Source organism: Microtus ochrogaster (assembly GCF_000317375.1).
Source record: "Microtus ochrogaster isolate Prairie Vole_2 chromosome 14 unlocalized genomic scaffold, MicOch1.0 chr14_random_1, whole genome shotgun sequence".
Taxonomy (NCBI): domain Eukaryota; kingdom Metazoa; phylum Chordata; class Mammalia; order Rodentia; family Cricetidae; genus Microtus; species Microtus ochrogaster.
Window position 1 is genome coordinate 2,531,551 of NW_004949096.1, and position 22,596 is coordinate 2,554,146.

Consider the following 22,596-nt stretch of genomic DNA (forward strand, 5'->3'; position numbering starts at 1 on the left):
TTTTATTAATTCTTGAGCATTTCATACATTGCATTTTGATCACATTTGCTCCCTCCTCCATCTCTTCCCAGCTTTATCCCATTCCACACCTACCCAATTTGTGCCTGCATTAAAACAAATGAAGCCAATGAAAGCTTTCTATCTATTCTTGAGTGTGTGTCATTCACTGGAATGTGTTTGACCTGTTAGGTACAGCCCTTAAAGAAACTGTCTTTCTCCTAGAAGTTTTCAGTTTTATGTTGGGTTTCTTAATAATAGAGTTAGATTTGAGAAAAGGGTAGTTAGAGATTCTAAACCTCATATTATATTATTAACTTCAGGCATATCTCTAGCTAACTATTTTAAGAAATTAATGTATTTGGAGGTTGGTATATATAATCACAACTATTTATTTGGAGAGACATTTAGCCTTGAAACAGCCACTTATTTGATTCATTCTTCCTGAGGGTATAATGCAATACTTTTGCATTTCTGTGACCCCTTCCTTGACTTTCAATATTATATTTAAGTTGGTAGATTTCTTATGAACATTTTGGCTTCCTAACATAGTAAAAGGCATTTATGTATTGATTGGATGATGGCAGGTGTATTTGATGTCTTCTTTTGTAACATTTCTTTTTGCTCCGTTTTTAAGCTGAATTCAGTAACTATAAAATACAACACAAATGTGCCTGTTTTTTGTATCATAGTCAACGAATACTATTGCAATACTAGGGGTACCTTTTCTGAGTATCTATAAGTGATCTCAAAGTTATTGACCAGTTTCTTCCAGAATAGAATTAGGATCTAGGAGCAGAGCCAGCTGGGAGACAGGTGGAGAAGGAAGCAGGTGGGCAAGAAGCAAGGACTGATGCCTAAATGAAGTCATCAATTTGTTGGAATGATTAATTAGCTCGAGCAGTCTAAAAACAGCTTCATTTTATAAAGCTAATTATAAATATTTGCTAAGCCAGGGTAGGCAGAATAGTGGATTCATCTAGAGTAGGCATATGACTGTGCACCCCCCACTGTCACACTCTCTTTCTGTCTTCTAGAACACTTACGTACAAAAAGTTACACCAGCCCCTGCAAAATAAGGATAACACTCATATTTCCCCTCTGCAAAGGGTATTTTTGCATCTTTAAAAGATTGACACTTGGGCACTGGTCATGCATTGAACCTGAGCTAAGTAACCAACAGAAGCCCTGCTAATAAACTTCACTAATGCAGAGCTGCATGCTACACTTATGTTGGTTATTGCTGGTATGTCACACTCAGAGGAAGGGAAACATCGTAAAAGTTCTGCAACCTAATTAGAATTTGCTGTCATATGCTGCTTGCTGGTTGAGCTGTTGCAGTGATGACTTTTCACAGGTACAGAAAAGAGGAGTCATTTCCCTATCAGAATCCACATATTTCCCAGGCTTCCAAGCAGTGTGAGAAGGAAAGGGTTAGATCACGTAGATAAGCATGAAGCAACATACAGTATCTCAAGGTGTGAGTCATCTTGAGATGCCAACCTATTTTTATTCTCTCAAAAGATGGAGAGGAATTGTTAGATGGGAGCAGCTCTCTTTAGGAACTGTCCTTTCCTCCCTTGTACATCCATGGTGTCACTCTCAGAGACTAGGCTTGTGTCACAGGAGGTAAATCCTACCTTCACTGCTAAAATGCGCTGGCAATAACAGACTGGAAATATTCCCTCCCCCCACTCCTTACTTCAGTTTTGAAAAGCCTTAGTTACATTATAACCTTTGCAAGAGATTAGAAATAAAAGCCATCTGACTTTAAAATATTTTTGTTGCTTCCCCGAAGGGGTTTGGTAAGGAGTAACGGTGCAAGATTCTAATCTATGTTTAAACTAAAGAGAAAGGAAAAGATACAGAGATATAATCTTTGTCTTTCAGTCTCTCACCTGATGACTAAGCATATTTTAAGGCAGAAGAGGCAGACAAAGCAAATGCTTGACTCCCCCACCTTCCCAGGACCCTGCCTCTTGTCACACATCAGTACTTCCACCCGAGCCTACAAGACGATGGACATTGCCGTTCTCTGTCCACATATCTCTTACTTAGCAGGGGCTATTTGTGTGTGACTTAAGAAGAGGTCTTGCTGTTTTATAAATCAGGTCATAGCAGTGCACATCCGGAGAGCTCCCACTGCCACCTGCATTGTGGGTCTGCTCTGTCCTGTTACTACACTGGCTCTTTTCTGCCTATTACTGAAGAACTGGGATTGTTGAAACAGCTGGATGATTAGATTCCCCCCCCCCCCATTTTTCAGCAGATGCTTTAGTACCGTCTAGAAACAATTCTGGTGTGGAATGACCCGGAAACATAATAATAACAACAATAGGATCTGTTCCGATAGAGTTGTTATTAGGTAGTGAGTCCTAATTAGGGGGAGTTTGGTATCTTTGGCTTCATAAACATGTCCAATACATCAGCCTCATTTTGATTTCTAGACAAAAACTGTTGATCTGTCAACTTTTTCAGAGCCCCTTGTATTGTACTTTAGGCTACTGAAACTCTGCTTTGACTGCTACGTTGATGTGCTTAAGGGGAGATATTTATGCAGAAGGAGGCAGCACCTGAATGCCCACTCAGGGTGAATGTGAGGAACTGACAGCAGGCAGGCTGTAGTCCTCTCTCTTGCTCTATTTTTAGGTTGGTCCCTTTGTGGCTGACTTTAACCCTGACTGGGAAGCTTGAACAAAGACAATGAAGTGTTCTATTACGAAGATTTTCAGATGTATACTACTGTATGGTGTTTCCAAAGGGAAAAATAATTATGATGATGTTTACTGGCGTCCTACCCACACTAAAATTAGAAGAAGAAAACCTGCGTACAGACTTCTCATTCAGCAGTTATTTTTTCCATAGACGTTCCTTAAGTGCAGGCTGTGCTATGCAAGATGTACTGAGTCTTCAGAAAATCATATCTAGGTAAATGAATTTCTTTCCCTTCCCCTTCTTTCCTCCCTCTCTCCCTCCCTCCCTCCCTCCCTCCCTCCCTCCCTCCCTCCCTCCCTCCCTCTTTCCTTCTTTTGTTTTGTTTTTCTCACTGTGTAGCATGGCTCTTCTGGAATTTCCTCTGTAGACCAGGCTGGCCTCAAACTCACAGTGATCCACCTGCCTCTTAACATTTCTTTAATTTTTAATATGTGAATAAATATTAAATAAATATTAAAATGTGAGAAGTATAGGGAAAGATGATGGTGGTGGTGATGGTGATGATAATAGATAGCTAGCTAGCTAGCTAGCTAGCTAGCTAGATAGATAGATGGGTACACAGGTATACAGATACACAGATGTACAGAAGTGAAAGAAGACAATCCAAATGAAAAGCATCTAAAAATAGCAAATATTATTTTTAAAAAATCTCCTGAGTAGCATCTCTGAGATCATCATTTTTCTGTTTCCAAAAGAATATATTTTTAAAGAAGTATAACCGATAATGCTTTCACATATTCAAACCTGAATAAAGACACAAATTTCTTTCTTAAATGCAAAAAGTTTTTTGTTTGTTTGTTTGTTTTGGGTAGTTATTTCTGCTAAGTAAGATTATAGGATTGTATCGTTTAGCTGGCCAGCGTAAGAGAATATGAGGCCAATTTTAATGTTTCTGTGAGACTTTCTGTCGCATTGCTGAGACATAGCTGGTATTTGCTTGGATTTTTATTTGTTCTCAAGACACTACCTTGTTATCTTGTGGAAACTCCATGTACCTCTCTCCCTCTTCTAGAAACCAGGCCACACCCCATCTCTGCAATTTCCTCCTGGGACAGAAAGTTGATAAGAAAGCATGCAGGTTATAGCTACAGGACAAGCTTGTGGTACCTGCCTAATGACCCTTGTGAGATAGCTTAGAACTGGCTAAATTTCACGGTATGGAGCAATTGAAAATCCTTTTTGTTCTTCGGAGTGGGAGAGTCTGTCTCTTCCAGACACCCTTTTATGCTATGCTTGGTGACCATAATTTCTAAAGCTCTCGTACTTATAAGCTTGGTAATTGCTGACTATAGTAGTGAATATATTTCTCCTAATGAAACTCATTTTTATTGATTTTAACTATGCATTTTCTCTGCTCTCCCTCCTTCCTCCCCCTTTCCCTTCTCCTTCTGTAACCCCCATGATCCCAATACTCAAGAGATCTTGACTTTTTCTCCTTCTTATGTAGATCTTAGGGTCCTCTTCATTGTCTAGAATCTCTGGGTTTGTGGACTGTAGGCTGGGTTTTCTTTGCTTTATGACAAAAAGCCACTTATGAGTGAACACATATTATATTTGTCTTTCTGGGTCTGGGTTACCTTACTCAATATGTTTTTTTTTTCTGAATCCATCCATTTGTCTGCAAATTTCAAGATGTCATTATTTTTTCTGCTGTATAATACTCCATTGTGTAAATGTACACAACTTCTTTATCCATTCTCTGGTTGAGAGGCATCTAGGTTGTTTCCCTGTTCTGGCTATTACAAATAATGTTGCTATGAACATAGTTGAGCACATGTCCTTGTGTTATGATTGAGTTTCCTTTGGGTATATATCCAAAAGTGGTATTGCTGGGTCTTGAGGTAGATTGTTTTCTAATTTTCTGAGAAAGTGCCATATTTATTTCCAAAGTGACTGTACACATTTGAACTCCCACTAGCAATGGAGGACTGTACCTTTTGCCCCACATTCTCTCCAGTCAAAACTGTCATCAGTGGTTTTGATCTTGGCCATTCTGACAGGTGTAAGATGGAATCTCAGAGTTGTTTTGATTTCCATTTCTCTGATGGCTAAGTATGTTAACATTTCCTTGAGTGTCTTCCAGATATTTTAGATTTATTTTGTTGAGGGTTCACGGTTTAGGTATATACCCCATTTTTTTATTAGATTATTTGTTCTTTCGATGTAAAGTTTCTTGAGTTTTTTGTATATATTGGAGATCAGTCCTCTGTTTGATGTGGAGTTGGTGAAAATCTTCTTCCATTCTGAGGCTGTATTTGGTCTTGTTGAATGTGTTCTTTGCTTTACAGAAGTTTCTCAGTTTCAGGAAGTCCCATTAATCGTTGTTCTTAGTGTTATATTAAGGAAGTGATTTCCTATGCCAGTGCATACAAGTGTACTTCCCACTTTCTCTTATATAAGGTTCAGTATGGTTGGTTTTATGTTGAGGTCTTTAATCCATTTGGACTTGAGTTTTGTGCATGGCAATATAAGTGTATCTATTTGCATTATTTTACATGTTGATATCCAGCTATGCCAGCACCATTTGTTGAATATGCTTTCTTTTTACTATCTTATGTTTTTAACTTCTTTGTGAAGAATCAGGTGATCATAGGTATGAATTAATGCCAATTCAATTCCTTTGGTCCTTCTGTCTGTCTTTATGACAACATCAGGCTGTTTTCGTGACTGTGACTCTGTAGTAGAGTTTGAAGTCAGGAATGGCAATGCCTCCAGAGATTTTTTTGTTCCACAGGATTGTTTTGGCTGTCCTGGGATTTTTTGCCTTTCCGTATGAAATTGAGAAATTTTCTTTTGAGGTCTGTGAAGAATTTTGCAGGAATTTTGATGGGCATTGCATTGAGTCTGTAGATTGCTTTTGGTAAGACTGGCATTTTTACTATATTAATTCTACTTACCCAAGAGCACGAAAGATCTTTCCATTCATCTGTGTCTTCTTCAGTTTCTTTTTTCAAAGATTTAAAGTTCCTGTCATACAGGTCTTTCACTTGTTTGGTTAGAATTACCCAATATATTTTATATTATTTGTGTCTATTGTGAAGGGTGATGTTTTTCTGATTTCTTTCTCAACCCATTTATCATCTATTTAAAGGAGGGCTACTGATTTTTTTTTTTAGTTAATATTGTATCCTGCTACATTACTGAAGGTGTTTATGAGTTGTATGAGTTCCCTGGTAGAATTTTGGGGGTTACTTATGTATGCTTTCATATCATAAGCAAATAGTGAGAGTTTGACTTCTTCTTTTCTGATTTGTATCTTCTTGATCTCCTGTTGTTTTCTTACTGCTTTAGCTAGAACTTCAAGTGCTATATTAAATAGATATGGAGAGAGTGGACAACCTTGTATTGTTCCTGATTTCAATGGTATCACTGGAAGTTTCTCTCCATTTAATTTGATGTTGGCTGTTGGCTTGCTGTATATTGTCTTTATTATGATTAGGTATGTTTCTTGTATCCCTGCTTTCTCCAAGACTTTTATCATGAAGGAGTGTTAAATTTTGTTAAAGGTTTTGTTTTTCGTCGTTTAATGAGATGATAATGTGTTTTTTCTTCTTTCATTTTGTTTAATATGGTGGATTACATTGAAAGATTTTTATATGTTGAACCATTGCTGCATCTCTGGAATGAGGTTTACTTGGTCATGGTGGAAGATTTTTCTGATGTGTTCTTAGATTTGGTTTGCCAGTATGTTATTGAGTATTTTTGCATCAATGTTCATGAGTGAGATTGGTCTATAATTCTCATTTTTAGTAGTATCTTTATTGTGTTTAGGTATCAAGGTAACTGTAAAAACTCATAAAAAGAATTTGAGATGACTCAGAGTTTAAAATCACTGTCTGCTCTTCAAGAGGTCCTGAGTTCAATTTCTAGCAACCACAGAATAGCTCACAACCATCTGTGATGAGATTTAGTGCCCTCTTCTGGCCTGCAGGTATGCATGAAGCTCAGTTTTAAGGCAACCTCATGCCAGCTTCCCTTTTAAACTTAATTTAAGTCATATCATGTCTAGAGCTTCTGTCTTGAAAGCAAGGCTTCCAATATTGAGATAGAGTTGAGATAGCACCTTCAGGTCTCTATTTCTATAATTATTTTGAAAACAGCCTACTCTTCTGTGAAGTGTGCCTTAAGGACCACCTTGTTTATTTTCTGAGTATCTCAGAACTTGCATTATCATCACTGGCTTGAGTCTTCATTCAAGCCAAACAAACATTATCTTTAAAGTTGCTACCACTAAAAGCCAAAACACTTGATCAAGTCATCCAATGGAAAGGAAAATAAATAAATAACTAAATAAAATAAAGCCAAGTGGATTGCTTAGCCTCCTGAAGCATTAGTTCAATTCTGCTTCATTAAAGCCATTAGAATCAAATGCATCCTGGATTCTCTTGAAATTTGGATATTTTTCAGTTTCTCACCATTTTGCTGGAGAAATACATTTAATTGTAAAAACATCATCTTCTGGGATTTATTGGCTTTAATTTAGGCAGTGGCAACTATTCCTGGTACCTTTGAAATATAACATGCTGCGTATTAAAAGCAAATTCTTTTTTTTTTTGTTTTTTGTTTTTTTTTTGGTTTTTCGAGACAGGGTTTCTCTGTGGCTTTGGAGCCTGTCCTGGAACTAGCTCTGTAGACCAGGCTGGTCTCGAACTCACAGAGATCCGCCTGCCTCTGCCTCCCGAGTGCTGGGATTAAAGGCGTGCGCCACCATCGCCCGGCTAAAAGCAAATTCTTGAGAGTAAGACATTTCTTCTTCACTACTTAATTTCTGTGAAAGTATCTGAAGTATCAGTAGACTTGGAAAGGTAGCCAGCACAGCATTAATATTTGAAGTGATTTAGACAAACAGTTGACTTGCTTGCTGATAAATCATGAAGGAAGAAGTGAGCTAGACATTTTTCTTAATATTGAAATTAGAGATGGAAGGGCATGTATTTATTTACAGTTTTTAAAATAGACTGAAAGTAATGAATGCCAGAATGTTCTGTGCAGTTCATTCAGAAGCACTTTAAGAGAAAGAAATTGCACTTAAGAAGCATATTCACCTAACCAGAGAGTGTAATTTGGAACTGACAGATTACATTAAGTAGATTATATTTCTTAGTTATTAAATAGCTTTATATCTTATAACACTACCCTGCTTGGAGGAATATTTTAAAGCCCATATGTTGTGTTTGAATGATTGCAGAACAAACTCTGATAATTTAAAAGTTTGTATCCCTGGAAGGGCTGTTATGTTTTCAAAAGACAATGCCTCCTTATGTATACATTTGAATATAAATATATTAACCTAATTACTTTTAACTTTTACTTTTTATTTCTACATTTTAACTTGATTTTAGCTTTGACTTTTTTCTAGTATTAAATGGATGGATTATATGACACTAGATAATGATTAATTAACATTAATTAATTAATTAACATTAATCAATTACTTAATTATTAATACTTCTATAGAAAGAAGTATTAAGTTTTATACTTAAAATAGAGAAATGTTTCTTCCTGGTTGGTCTTTAGAGAAATTAAGGTCACAGTCATTTCTTTTGTACTAGCGATTTAGAACAACATTTCTGTAATCTTGCTTTTCTGTTCCTTAATGTTTTTAAACACATAATTTCACAAAGTACTTTGTTTATCACAGTCTACTCGTGCTACATATAAAAACTGGACCATTTGACACAAAGAAGTAAACCTTGTAGCCTCCATAAAATAGGAGTAAACATCTCATGGTGAAACTCTGTCCAGATAGATGGCTTCTCGGCACATGCTCAAGAGCAGTGTTCTAGGTGAATCTCAGGTTTTCTACAGGAATTACTGCGCAGAAGAGTTCAATGGCTCAGTCTTAGAAAGGATTACACAGGTTCTTACCAGGTTCAATGTTGCCCTAGCACCAGCCTCTCAGATCACCTTGGCTGTCAGATGTTAGTTACTAGTGAATGGTCAAATAAAATATTGGGGAGGATAATTTAGAAGATAGGGCTTATTATGACAGAAATGGTATTTTATTTTAATTTAGATACTGCTAATACTTCTATAAATAAATCCTAACTAGATGTAGTTCTGTGTTTCTTGGTTTCTCAATACATAACAAGGACAAAAGGTTGAAAACTAGATTAACCTTCAATAATTAAAGCTCATCTTTGCATACTTGGATCAGTGATGAAAACTCAAACCTACTAGATTATGGATTCCTTCATTATCCTGCTAAAATCATTATATTGTGATAGTTTGTTATTTTCTATGGATGCCGAGGGCGGGGGGGGGGACTAAGAGTCAGTTGAAGGACAACATGACCAGAATTTGTCATTGCTCCTTTATACTAGAACAACGAACATGTTTGTGCTTAAAGCTCCAAAACAACAACAACCACAACTCTTTCAGCTGCTCAGAGGAGGAAGTGTGTAGGCTTTTCCATGTGCTATAGCAATAGAAGTTTAGGGAAAAAGAGTTGAGTGAATGTGTAGTTTGGGTCACTTTATTTTTCACATCTAAATCAACTCCCCCATATATTTTTATGCCTTGAGTGAATAAAATCATTAATATGTGCTTCTTGTTTCTGTCCTGTGTTCCTTTAGAAGAGACTAATATATAATTGTGAAAAGTGCCTTCATTTGCATTTACCTTAGTAGAAGCTACATGGTATATTTTCCCTGGCTTATGCCACTTAGTGATATAAAGACCCATGGAGATGTGATGTGAAGTTCAACAATTGATGATGTTTTGGGTTGGAGAGATGACTCAATAGGTAAAGAACTTGCTTTCAAGAGTGAGAACCTGAGTTCAGCTCTTCAATATCTATATAAAGCCAGATATAATAGCACTGGCCTGTAATCCTGGAGAGTCTATGGCAAGATACAAGGCAGAGATAGGAGAGTCCCAGAAACTGTGGTCCAGTGACAATGCAATAAGATGTCATGTCTCAAACAAAATGGAAGCCATACATTCAGTTTGTTTGTCATATTCAGACATGTATAAACTTATACACACACACACACACACACACACACACACACACACACACACACACACACCCATTGTTGGAGGATTCAGCTTGTACCTTATACTGAGAAGGTTGAAGACAGTATTTGCTCATTGCGTTGTGAATGCTGCAAAATAAAGTCTATATATTTTTAAAAAGTATTATTGAAGTATGTTTATCTTCTGATAGTAATACAGTAATATAGATTAATATAATGACCTCAAGTAACTCTGGATGATATGCAGTGATAATGAAAGAAAGCCATAGTTATTACAATAAAAACCTTAGAAGTTATTTCAAATAACTGGTTTGCTATAATAATATAACTATATTATATTTTTAATATATAAAGCAGAATAAAGAAAAAAGCTTTTTAATAAACCTTTCTCCAGTTCCCTTTTCTCTATGCATCTTTATCCTACCTCATAGCAATTGTCCTATATTTATAATACAAATTGTATTTTTTCCCTGGGCATATATCATTATCATTTTCTTACTATTACTATATAGTTTATTTTTATTTTATTACTAAGATTTCCCACATATACAATGTTCTATTCATTCAATGTGTATAATTTTCTTGGTCATTCCACTATGATGTGTATTTTCTCAATTTCAAACATTTTTATTATAAACAAATATGTGATAAATATCTTCACTTATATATTTAGATAGTTTTAGATATCTTTTTATGCTTGCTTCCTAGAGAAAGTTGATCACTTGTAAATAAAAGAATTTTAACTTCTCTGACATTGCCTTTTTCTCAAGAGGATGTATTTTATCAATAATGAATCTAGTATGGCAAGAAACAACTTTGGGGATCATTTGTTCTCTTACCTCAGCAACATGAATCATTTAAATAGTATCAATAATAGAATGATTATATGTTGACCTCAGCTTTGCCTATTCATGTAGTAAATTGCTTTAGAATGGCAAACGTTGCTTGGACAGCCAAAGGTGAAGCCTTTCCTATTAGTTCTCCATCCTTTTGTAAGTGGTCTCCTGTTCCTTCTCATTAGGATCATGGAGATCAGGTCAGTTATGTCTATCTTTTCATCCTAGCTGGAGATCCTCCCTGTAGTTAACCTTGTCTCTCTAATGCCACTATATATTATCTCTTGTGCCCTTTATTCATTTGCAAGAAAGATGATGTGCCAAGATAGCCACTATCTGCATATTTCTGAGTAGATTCACAAGAATGTCCCTATTAAGGATTTATTCTTGAACATAGGTTTCATTTCCACTTTTTCTCCTTTTTTTATTAACTCATCCACTTTGTACTTTTGCTTCATATTTTCATTAAGGAATGCCTAACTTTTCACTGACTTGATGTGTTACTATTGAGGAGTAAATGTTTCCCCTGTCCATGCCCATCTTTTAGCATTTTGGCACTGGAGAACTGAATTCCATGTCCTGTTTAAGGGAGTTCAGTTGTATAGACACTGGGTTTTTATGGGAACAGATGTTATGCTTCCGGTGTATTCTGGACACAGTGCAGGTTATTCTGTTACAGTCTCATGCCCTCCAATAGTAGTCTGCCTGCCTGCCATCCTGGGTTCAAAATTTTAATAAAGATTCCTAGGCTCCTACTACCACTATCATGGCCATTGTTTGCAAGATTTTCTCCCAGGTCTTATGAGGGATTTGAAGTATCCTGGAATAATTTTCAAATGTTTCTCATTCTAACCTCTGAGACCTTATTATATTTCTTATCATCTTTTTGTCTTTGTGATTACTAATTTTAGAATAATTGACTCAATTAAACTAAAACTGATCTCAATTAGTTCTTTTTAGTAGACAGACATTCTTGAAAGAAACAAGTAATCTTTTTAAAATTTGAATAAATTTATATTCTGATAAATTCCCTATTTCTTCTAAGTGTACTTTGTTTGTCAGAGAGGTCCTGACCTCCTAAGCCATAGTCATGTTTTCAGGGTTCAGTCTCTATTTTAAAGGGGCTCTAAAGCCAAGAGCTACTAACAGTTTCTAAAATAAATAAAGTAAATAAAAAGAAATTAGAACACATTAACATGCCAAATAAAGTAACAAAATTATGAAATGAGGTAACAAAGTTATGAAAATGCTTCTGATTTGAAAGTCTCATTGGGTGCGTTTGGAATGGATGTTTGCCCACTTTCACAGCCCTGCTCCTTGTTAGAGACTGAGACGTGCCCGTGCTGATCTGTAGCCAGCAGATGCTATGGAACCCATCAAGCAGATTGAAACATCCCCCTCATGTGTCTTTTAAGATCCACACATTCAAGGTAAATTCTTAACCTTTGAAAAATTCCAAAACTCACTTCCAATGCTAAGACTATATAATTCATTTTGTGAGGCGCAGTTTATGAGATTATTAGTTATAGAGTTTAATTAGTTAAAATTTCTCCATTGCGTTTAGATTTCAGAAATGAACTTTGGTTGCAATCCTCTAGATTTCTTTTTTACTAGATTCCAATCCATACAAATCAATCCTGTGTCTGGTGAAATCAATTTACAGTAAGTAGGGCCATAAATCTCAATTCTAATTGCCACAGGGAACCCTGTCTTGAAAAACCAAAAAAATAAATAAATAATTGCTTAAAATTTTCATTGTAAGTTAGTTTAGCAAGTGTATCAGTTGGTATTTTCCAAGTATCAGTCCACTTCAGAATGTGATTTTATGCATTGGTAGTTTGGCTGAGTTCCCTTGGCTGGTTCTTTTGGGACCATCAGGGTTCTCATATGGGGCTGTAGCCCAGCACAAAGGTATACTGTTGGCCAATTCACCCCAAACTGCCTTGACCTAATGTCACCTGAGTGGCCAGTCATCCATCTTCAAAACCCAGTGGGGTAGGCTAGGCTTCCTTGAAGCTGAGCTCTGAAGCAGTTAGCTAGAGTAAACATGATGGATGAGCCACTCAAGTATCTCTGTGAACATATTTGCCTTTCTATTAATGTTTTAATTAGTCAAACAAGTCATATGGCCAATTGTAGATTCAGAAGATGGAGACAGACATCACTGTTTGATGACAGGAATTATGAACTATTCATATCCTTCTTTAGTTCATAACAGCTTATTGCTACATCTGTTTTCATGAAGAATTTCTCCCCAGAACAAGTATTATTAAGATAACTTGTTCCTGAATGTAGAAATGATTCATGGCAAAAGAATTGTTCAATTTAGCCTGGCTTTCAAACTCTTTGCCCTTGAACCTTAAGATATGTATGGTCCTCTAGATTATATGTACTTTTGGAGATAATATTTTACAAAATGTGTTTAAAGTTATCTTCATCTCTGTTAGGTTTTACTTCTTACATTTATTTTTTTGTGTGGAGTAAATTAAAGCTTTGGGGAATGGAGAGTTCAGTGTGTGTTGGCAGTCTTTCCTAGTCTAGGAGCACACACATAGTATCATTGCCTAAACTATAGGTTGCCCCGGCTACCGAGACAAGAATTTCACAGTAAGCATGTTTATGTATTTGTGATATTTGTTTGTGACTCATCGTGGCCTTTTGTGGTTGTTTAAAAACAATTATTAGAGCACAATAACTCTTTATATTAATACATTTTGCCACTTATTTGTGCCTTGAATTTAAACTGGAAATACTGCTTTTTTCTGTGAACCTAATGTTCATGTCCTATGGTGTTTGGTTGGGAAATACAAATCTAACTTGGGTTCTGTCTTCTCACATGTGGAAAATGTGATTGTCATTGCCCAGTGAATATCAACAGTTTAGTCTTCTGACCAACTGTGCAACATCAGATAGGGAGATAGTATATCTTGCTAGCAAATCCAAAACTGTTCACTAAGTTTCAGGTGATCTCAGACACTCACCCTTGTTCACTGCAGTTGTCAGTAACAGTTCTGTTTGACTTTCTTTACTTCTGTAGCCATATTGGCCATGAATGTATTTCACTGCTCAAATAAAGGGACTGAGAGAATTTTCTGACCTGTATGTGAAGAAACAACTTGAGAGTTAGCTTATTTTTTATTCACCCCATGGTGTAAAGATGTGTGTTCGAATATATGAGCTAGAAAATTCTTAACTAAATTTTCAGAGCCCTTGAAAAAGTAATTGTTGAAGTAGAAAATTAATTTATTAAATCTCATGTTTACTTATAGTCATATACTATTAGCTACTTAATTATATTTCCTGCTTTGGCTGGGTAAATACACACATGACTGTGTTCTTGTTTTCCTATGGTTCAAAAATACTTTACTCTTATTCATAAAAGATTTTGATTACTTCCTTTGTTATATTGCATTTTCATGCTTAAGAATTGTTATTCTTTTCCACGTAGCCATTATAAGATGAAGGTAGGACTTGGACAGCATCCTAGTTCTTTAATAACTGAAAAATAAACCTTTTATGTGGATACCATCAACAATTAAATTTCTCACAGAGTCAATTCTCTATCCATACAAAGACACAGAGTGCTCTTAAAGTGCTCTGGGTACATGTAGATTAAATTTCAGATAGCAACACCAAGCCCCTGCATCTGTGAGTGCAACACCGGTAAATTCAGCCAACTGTGAATGAAATATATTCACAAAACCATTGCATATGTGCCGAATATATACAGATCTTTTATCCTGGTCATTATTTCATAAGCAAGGCAGTTTAGCAACTTTCACATGCCATTTGTATTGTCTCAGGTATTCTAAGTAATTCAGCATGATTTAAAGCATATGGGAGGATGAGTATATGGAAATAAAATATCGTTTAGTGTTAGAGACTTTAACATTCATAGATTGGATATCTGAGGGGCACCCTAGAACTGAAATCCCTTGACTACAATGATGGGGCTAAATTTGTAATAAATATTATTTTTAAAATAGCTGTTAGCCAGAAAACAATTGTATTCATTGCTTGGCACGAGTTGTTTCATTTGATATTTGTTCCATTTCCAAGGACTAGAAGTGTGCTCCTGCACTTAATTAGAGGAGACAGGAACTGTCCAAAGCTATGTAATAAGTCCATTTGCTTTGTCTTAAATATTTTGTTATCTTTTTATGTAGAAATAGTGACCCAATGAAATGCCATTTTTGGTGCCCTTTGCCCAGTTATGTGGTTGACAATATTCAGGCCAGAGGAGTAAACGTGTTCAGAAAGAAAGCATAAAGGGATGAGGATTGAGGGGTATTCAACACTGTGTGATATGGAATGTTTGTTAAATTTATCAGGGCATAGGCTTGTCTCTGTACCCTTACATAGTTGATGGCATTTTTAGATAAGTCTGTTCACATCAAGGCATATCACATTCCGTAAGCAAAAGGAGACATTGTGTCCTTGAACCACTTTTTCTTTGCTGTGCTGTCCTGTTCATTAGGTCTTTTAGGGTTTGGTCACTTCTCTCCAACAGTGGAGATCAATAGTGTTCATTCCTCTGACTTACCCGGTGAAGTTGAAGTGTCAGAAGCAATAAGTAAATCCAGAGGGCCGAGGTTCTTACCACAAAAATTCCACTCAGTCATCACAGGGTGGTTCAGCATTTCAAATGGTTTCTGAATTTATCTTGGGAAATTATATACATTATATGTAATAAATATGCATAAATGCATTAAAACTTTACTTTTTGCTTATTATTTGGCTACTTAACTTAAATTTATTTTTGACTGATACATAAAACATATTGACAGGGAACAGTAGGTTTTAATATACGTACACATTGCATAATGTCTCCTCAAGTCTAACTGCTTTATGGTAAAAGTTTTCAGACTTTCTTTTAGATTTTTGAAATATTTATGCACCATCTCTTCCAAGTGTTCTTTCACACTTTTTAGTATTGGTTTATTTTTTACATTTACTTTGTTGGCTCTTCTTAATTTTATATGTGTTTTCATCATATTTTCCTGCTTCCCAAAGTCTCCTGGTTCACTCTACTTCCCTTCCCACCCAATGCTGTGTCCTTTAAAATATTTATTTATCATATTTAGTGTGTGAGTGTTTTGTCTGCTTTTCAGCACCTGTATTGCATGTGTGCTGAGTATGCTGGAGGTAAGAGGGTATCAGGTCCCTTAGAATTGGAGTTATGGATGATAGTGAGCTACTATATGGGTTGCTGGAAACTGAACTCAGATCTTTTGCAAGAGCACTATGCTCTGAGCCACTGTGCTGTCTCTCCAGGCACTGACGCATTGTTAATACTGTGCAACATTGTACTACACTTTGTCTCCCTTAAGGCACTAGTGATATATAACAATATCACCTAAGTATATAACTAAATGAAGTTTTAAAAACATGTATTAGCTACGGAGAAACCCTGTCTTGAAAAATCCAAAAAAAAAAAAAAAACCGTGTATTAGGATTCTACAACTCACACCACAATCCTTTGAAGTCCATAGTATATTTCTCCATATGGTCACATGACCTCAACCAATAGGCAAGCCCTTGATATTGTCATGTCTGTCTCTGTCTGTTTGAAATGTCTAGATTTTAGATAAGTACAGTCACCTACTTTGGGGTCTCTTTCTTTCCATGAACATGATATTTTTTATCTACTCTATTGAATCCATCAGCTGTTTTCATTTTACTGGTAGATACTATTTAGGGGCATAGATTCAGCAAATTCTGCTGTATGTGTTTGCCTCTTGATGGATATCCTGTATAGTTTGATAAATATATGTTTCATTTGGACAGATATTCTGTCTTGATGGAGATTTGATCTATGTTGATAGTCAGTCTACTTTAATAGTTATCAATTCTATATTGTCTGATAGTGTCTGATAGTTGGTCCATCTTGATAGTTACTGATATCTCTCTCTCTGGACAAATATCTGATTCAACTTGATGGATGTTTGCTTGATATTGATGGATATCTGTTTCAACCTTATTTCCAACAAATACTGGGTAATTATAATATAGGTATAAACTATTCCAAAGTAGCCCTTTTCTCTATGGAATAATTCAGTAGTGAATGATAGCAGATACTATGAGCTGATATCCATACATTTGAGTCTCTATTTTGCCATACCTACCTGTGGCCTACAATATATTTCTTAACTTCTTTATTAATTTTTTATGTGAGAATTTTATTCATATGTAAATATATAAGATGTCTTCTGATCATATTTCCTTCCCATTATCTCCATTGTATTTCCATCATTCCACTCTTAAATATTCATTTCCTAGATTTATGAATTTAGTGTCTTGGGGCATACAACTGAAAGGAATTCATAAGAAGTAAACAGTTCAGCAGTGAGGGGTAGGTTCTTCCCTCATACCTCATGGTTGTGTCTTGCTCATTCTTGTGGTAGTGTCTGTCTACAGCTGCTCTGGGTCTGTAATTTCAGTTGTTATGTCTTTCTTGGAAGATGGCATTTCACAGTGCTTCCATCTATTGTCTGGTTCTTACATTCTTTCTGCCCTCTCTTCCACAAGTCTCCTGAACTTCAGAGGCTATGATATGATTTTCTTGATTGGGATTGAACATTATTTTTAGCACTTCATGCAGCGGTGGTCCATCTTGACAGATAACTGGTTCATGTTGATGGGTAGCTGGTCTATCTTGAATGAATTACTCCCTTGGTGGATATCTTGTTTATCTTGTGCTTTAATTTAGTTTTCTCCTAGTAATTCTTGTTCATTGTCTAATTGCTTATTGCTCAATCTTAAGTTCGCCCATACTCTGATATTTACTGTATGATTTGAATGTATCATTTGCTCATTTTTTTTTGTTTTTTTGAGACAAGATTTTTCTGTAGCTTTGGAGCCTGTCCTGGAACTAGCTTTTTTTTTTTCCCAGTCTGGCCTTGAACTCACAGAGATCTGCCTTTCTCTGTCTCCTGAGTGCTGGGATTAAAGTCATGCATCACCACAGCCCAGCTGTATCATTTTCTCTTTATACTTAATGAGAACCGCTATATAATTCAGAGTTAATGTAAGATGAGCATATGTAAGAGATACGTGATTTTTAAAAAGTTAATTGGAAATAGATCCTTTCCTAAAAGACATTTAGATCAAGCATTTGCCATTCTTTCTGTTTATTGGGAGAGGCCATTTTATCACATTTTGTCACTTTGATGGCAGCATTGGTGATTTCTGTAGACAGGTATGCTGACACACAGGTACACACATAACCCTCCAATGAAGTACTTCTTTGTTTATAAAAACAAATTATAACTGACACTTAGAAGAATTGAGGTTATGGGAGTTGGTGGATGAGATGTCACATTTGTCAATTACTGAAACCTTAAAATCTTTAAGATTTTAGTATTTTTGCATGATAATTATCTGAGCTACAGGTTGAACTCGAGAATAACTTACACAGATGCCAGTTTGGGAAGACCAATTTCAACACGCCGACTTTGATATGAGTGTTAAAGCAAGGAGCAGTGTGAGTTTAGAGAGTTGTTCTTGTACCTTTGTCTTGGAAATCCTCAGATGTAGCGTCTCAAATCTAAAACTGATGCCTATGTACCCTTAAAGATTTATGTTCCATCTCCCTCACTGTCCTCCCTTCTTGCCCTGTTATCGGCGTAAATGAATGTAGACAGATTGTAATAATATATACAGCTTTAATGGGGAAATAGACTTACAGAAGCATAGGTTCCCAGGGAGAACAGGAAAGCAGAAGGGGTAGCAGGCTCACGCTCGTCAGATTTATATGTAAACGTTAGCCCGAGGCGAACACGCCCTCTAAGGGGGTTGGGCTATCCCTACACCCCTAGTGCTTTTACTCTTCTACTTTGCACTTGTATTGACAGTTCTTTCTGTCTTCCTTCCCAGGTCAGTCTTGCTCTTTCCTTTCTCTTCCATTTTTCCATGGTTCCCCACCTCCTTCCCCTTCTTCCTCTTTCTTACTCTCTCCCGTTCTCTTTTCCTCTTGCCCAAAAGGACTTTTAAGGCATGCTTGAAGATCCAAAAAGAATTTATTTGTCCAGTTCTGTATCTTGACACCTTTCCTCTGAGTTTTTGCTCTTCTCACATAGAAATCTCAACAACACTGCCAGAACTAGTTCTGCATCCTATGCCCTGGCAGAACTCCTAGAATTAATCCTGGTGGGATGTCTGTTTTAGAAGCTGCCTTAAGATCTTTATAGTAGTATTGAGACTGCTATCCAAAGAGAACTCCTGTTAAATTCATATCCTTAAAATGTTTGCCAGAATATTTCACTTAATCACTGTAATAGTTATGTAAATAAAATACAAATATCTCTGTGTGTGAGTGTATGTGTGGGCATGTGTATGGTCATGTGCATGTGCCTACGTGTAAAATAGGACACATATCTTTACATCATGAAGGAGGTAATGAAGCCCCACAAAGTGGTTCCTCTTCTACTTCAATAACAGTATTTTCCTCCTCCTCTTTGCTGCTTTGACTGCACTGTGTGAGGCTCCAGGGATTCTATTTCATTCCATTTCATGCTAAAATAATCACAGTATCCTTTAGCTTAGTCAGAATGATATAACAATTAGCCAATTGGACTTGTGCTTCCAAACAGAGGCTTACTCCCTAGTAAAGGAGTGAGTACTTTTGTTATTTGTATTTGAAATCATGAAGTAAAGGAGAGAAGCATTGTTGTCCATATTTAGGGGATGCTGGGGAAAAGTTCTTAGGATGAAATGAAAGCAAAAGTATTCTGACAAATGATGAAATGTGTTTTATAGATGATTCCAGAATTAGACACTGATATTTACTATGGAGGGATGTCTGTTTTGGTGTGCATGGTTAATTGCTTTGTTTATTAGCAAGGCATTTTAGGAGTTGTTGCTATGATGGTGCTCACAAAGACAGTTTTGGTGAGCTCAGCATCTGTATCTTGTGCAGAACGATCTAAAAGGGGGAGGAAACTATTTGACAGTTATAATAATAGTGAAAATTTAAAGCTTGGAGAGATGTCTCAGTAGTAATGAAAACAGGTTGATCTTTGGAAGACCTGGGTTCTGTTTCAAGCCAGTACCTACATGGTGACATTGGGACAGAGTGTTTTGTCTGCCTGTATGTCTGTGTACCTGGGATTGAATATGAGACCTCCTCTCCCTCAGCAGGCACTGGCCACATATGGTGCACAGGCACACATGCCAGCAAAATGCCCATACACAGAAAATAAAATGGAAAACTATGGGTTAAAATAGTAGAAGGCAGCTTATTTTGCTTCCTGGAAAAACTGAGTCAGAGGAGCATGCAGCTCATCACTGTGTTTTCTTTGTTATCTTTCCGCTCTCTTGAAAATGTGATATGGAAAATGCCAGCTAAGCAGTCATAAGTCTTCCTTCAGGTGTCCATACTTGGTTTAGAGGAGATGGCTTTTCAAACAAGGTGCCTGGCTATTTGGTCCACCATTGGAAGAAGCAGTATTGGGATACTGTCAGCTAGTGTCTGACATGAGATGGATGAAAGGCCACGCCTCTCATTTCACAGTTACAACTTTGAGCATGTTCTGAACTATAGCAGGATAAGTGAGCGCAGGCTTCCTTTTTGAAGACCATTATCAGATCCTAACTCTCATCTTGCTTCCATGTTGGCATTGTCCCTCTTGCTGGGTTAAATGCTACTCCTTTTTTTATCATGTGAAATAGCAGGTCAGACAGGAGGACGGTCAGTGAAATCATAACATGCTGAAGACAAGGCATAACCAGCACCTGTAATGTGCTAGGACCCAATAAGGACCCAATATTTATTTCTTAGTGTGATTATTGTTCTCATGACTCTGCCTTGTTTTTATAGACATCTCATGATGACATCCACAGTGAATAGTTGAGGCTTTCCTCACTCTACTTCAAAACCATTAACAAATAGAAACTTTTCACCTCTGATATCAAATTAACAATTTTTATAAGAGATTCTATTTCTGGATTTTTTTGGTGACTTAGCTGTGTACGAATCATAGCAAAGCACATTCAGTTCTGCATTAATTTATCATTACTGCTTAAAAATATCACAAGCTTAGGGGTTTGAGACAATGCACATTTATTATCTTAAAATTTTGAGGGTCATAAGTTTTAAAATAAAGCTGTCAGCAGGATGTCACTCTTTTAGAAGATTCTGATGAAGAATCTGCTTTCCTGCCTTCTGGTCCTGACCACTTAGGTAGGTCCCTGGCTTTCTTTCCAAGCAGTAAGCACAGCTCTCCAACTTCCCCGAGCCCTCTCTGCACTGACTTGACCCCTTTACGCTCCTTGAGATTGCACAGGGTCCATATAGATGACCTGGGATCCCACAGTATCTGTCCGTCTCAAGATTCTTAAACACGGCAGTGAAATCTCTCATGAAAATTTTGAGGGCCAGGCTGAGGATGTAGACCCTTGCAGTGCCTGTTGTAGGGACTATGCAAACAACGGTGCTTGGTAGATGAGATCACAGTTCTTTAGATCTAAAAGTGCATTCATTAAGTCATCCCTTTTATTAACGAGGGAATTTTAACAAGTATTAAGATACTCCATGCTCAAATCCATGTCTTGCATTTCTACTCAGTGACTTTTACACTGCTTCTATACACTATTTTTTTTAACACAGTATTCTTAGCTATTAATTTGCTTTTGTTGGAGACCACATTAGAAATAACTATCAAATTGTGCTTTAGGTCAGAGGCTAATGTATAATCTGCAGTGGGTCTCCTCTCTTGGACTTCGGTTTTAATACACTTAACAGAATACATGGATACATTAATATTGGTTTAGTGGTATTTTCATTTAAAAAGAAAACAATGCCTTAGGGCTCTCCAGTGAAGCCCCTGCTATGTCTGACTGCAGCTACTGTTGATGTCTCAGACTCCAACCTTTTTCTGCTTCAGACGAGAAAACATAAAGTCTGTGAGTTCTTCCCATTTGGGCCACAGTTAGGGAATATTCACAATAACGGGCTAAGCAGTTGACATTTCTAAATGGGTGGTGTGCTATTGCTCATGTGAGAAACTATCTACCCTTGTGGTGCCATCTGATTTTCTGCATTTCATCTGTGTGATGCAGCAGCATGCTGTTGTCAGAGCAGCCTGCTTTTCTGTACAATATAGGCATCTTGTGTGGAGCTCACCCAAGGACAGATTAGAAAATGGCTCACAGCCTCCATTTCCCTTTTCTCTTCACTCTGTTTGTAGTTTGAGTTTTTGAGGGCTGTGGAGAATAATGTCCGTCATTTTGATGTAGTTTTATTTCCTGGGTTGCATTTTAGAGAGGGACCTGAAACACAAGATGATTGATCTTTACATTCATTAGACATTTCTGTATCCTGTCGTCCAGTAAGCAAAGCTTTATTGAGAGTCTCCTGTGTTCTCAGAACTGTGCTGGGAATACCATGATGAATGAGCCAACTTTTCAAAGCAGGAAAACGATCAACTTCAGATTTCACTTGAAATCTTGTCTCCATTTCTGGCTTCTGTAAAAACAAGACGATTGTAAATACTTAGGTCTTTGGAACATGTTTTAATTTCCCCTAAAAGGACAAAATAGACACACCTCACAGGGCTGTTATGAGGTGTTCATTGAGGTGATGCATCTGCAAATACTAAATAACAGTGCCTGGCCCTGAGCATAAAGTGTGGAGCTGTTAGGTTTGTTCTTCACAGTCTAGAGAGAAGGTGTGATGCCTATAAATACCTCCAGTACCAGGCAGGAGCTCTGAGATGTCCAGATAAGGAGCTTGGGGGGGGGGGTTTAGAGACGATAACATGCTAGGGGTCCCAGCATTTTCATGCATGCTAGCTGGCTGTCAGAAGGTGAGGAGGATTTAGCACGTGGAGATAACCAGCCCTGTGATCCTTCTTCCTGTTTCATGCTAATCTCTTGTCCAACATTCCTTCCTATGCACGTTTTCTGTGTTGCCCAGTGCTTCTGTTTTCTGGCTTTGTCTATTCCAATCTATCTGTTGACTCCATATAAGTGTCATCAAAAGATACTCTGCCTTCCTCATAGGTTACCAGCTTACTGTTTTCCGACTTCCCAAATGCATGCATAACATAAACACGATGTTTGGCTTCTTTTCA